We start from the raw sequence: 1,906 nt of genomic DNA, 5'->3' as shown, positions 1-1,906 counted from the left end.
CTGACAAAAAAAAAAAAAGATTAATTATGAAGAAAATGTAACAAAAAGGGAAGGTCTGTAGCTTTATTATTCTTACCAGTAAGCAAATTAGTTGCATGAGAAGTAAGGTATTTCCACTGGGGACCTTAAATGAGACTTCCGATGTTAAAGCATTTTAGTTTGACGAGCAGTAAATTTGGATAAGCTATCTTTTAAGTTATTCGTGCATTTATACTATAGTCGCTTTGATTTTAACTGACGCTCCACCTCCACAACTTTAACACGAATTCATAATTATGTAAAATTCACGAAGCCTTAGTTATGCGGTAGAAATGAGTTGCCTTGGTTTACCAGATCGACCCTCAGATCTGATTACACCTGGCCAAAAACTGAGCAGAAAGGTTTGGAATCTTTATCAAATTAACACAAGTGCGCTATACCCTGAGAAAAAAGTGAGAAAAAAGTTCCTCAGACTCACCCCAGTGGACTGATATCCTTCATCACCAGGACATAATCATCTTCCGACCAGATTCCGTACACAAACTCAGGTATGTCGATGCGGTACTCGTCTCCCCCATGCTCGGCCTGGAATTCGTTGAGCTCGGCGATGATGTCAGAGTAAAGGAGCAGCTCCCGAACAGGTCCCGTATTTAATTTTCCAACTGCTTGTTGAAAGGAGTTACCTCCAAGGAACTTCGCAAAGAGGCTGTAGTGAGTGGTGACAGAATCGGAGCGGTTACCCCTACATACCAGTCCTTCCACCGCCACCTTCACCACCTCAAACCCAAAATTTTCACCTGGTTTGGTTCCTGCTCGCCAGCGTTGGGAAAAAAAAAAAAAGTTCATTTGCAATTCGGAAATATTTGGACAACATGGGTAGTATTCAAAGTGGCTTTGGAGATTTGGCAACACATCTTCCTTAGCGATTTATGCACATTACAGCTCAGTATCCTCTTGTAATTCACCGAGTCGGTCAGGAGCACTTGATGGTCGTGATCGTCAGCTTTTACCCTCCCGGAAGGGAGCTGAGAGCTCATATAGTCCGATCTAAGGGCAAGGCTGTGACCTTCACACACACACACACACATCCCCTTGCTCAAGGGGGACAGTAACCACCCACTTCGTCAGTGAAACTTTTCGCAACCTGAGCGAGGCTCGAACTCCCGTCTACCAGATGGCAAGCGAGAACGTTACCACTGCGCCAGCGAGCGATGTTATGGAAAGTATACAGATATTAAAATGATATATACAATATATTAATGAATGTTAAGTTCTCAGTATGCAAAATAAAGCGCTAATATATATATATATATATATATATATATATATATATATATATATATATGTAAAGTTGTTAACATGGAAAATAAATCGTTAAGGGAGAGGTGTTACGAAGCCTGTGCCACCCAGCACATGCCCTTAACACGTAAAATCACCAAGAGATCAACATGTTTTGCAGACTGCTGGATAGTGTCCCTTATTCCTAGTAATGTGAATGATCATTAACACATCGATCTGACAGATTATGAGGAGCCACTTCAGTGTAAACATAACTAAGAAAAAAAAAAAAAAGAGTAACATTGAAAAATAACCTAATAGGTCTTTCACCATTTTCCCCCCAGCATATTAAAACAAAGGAACTTATTTCAAGATGGAATGAGGAATACTCTTACAAAAATTAGTAGATCAGAGAACAGTTAATGTTTACATACTGAAACGGACATGTCTGAAGATAAAGTTACTTCTCTTATGCAATTGTGAACAGCGAAACTTTAAGTAATGAACTCTGTCAATGTTGAAATGGAACAACTAAGAGACACAAGATATGAGAGTACTGATTCACAAATATAGAGAACACTGTACAGTAGAAGTGTTAGTGTCGAGAAGCATGTAGGCTGTGAGGTACTGTACAATTCCTAAGCTGAAC

This window comes from Coenobita brevimanus, chromosome 79 (assembly GCF_032717465.1).
Source record: "Coenobita brevimanus isolate Jiangsu-jjx chromosome 79, ASM3271746v2, whole genome shotgun sequence".
NCBI lineage: Eukaryota > Metazoa > Arthropoda > Malacostraca > Decapoda > Coenobitidae > Coenobita > Coenobita brevimanus.
The sequence above is the reverse complement of the archived record's forward strand: the minus strand, read 5'-3'. Positions refer to the sequence as shown.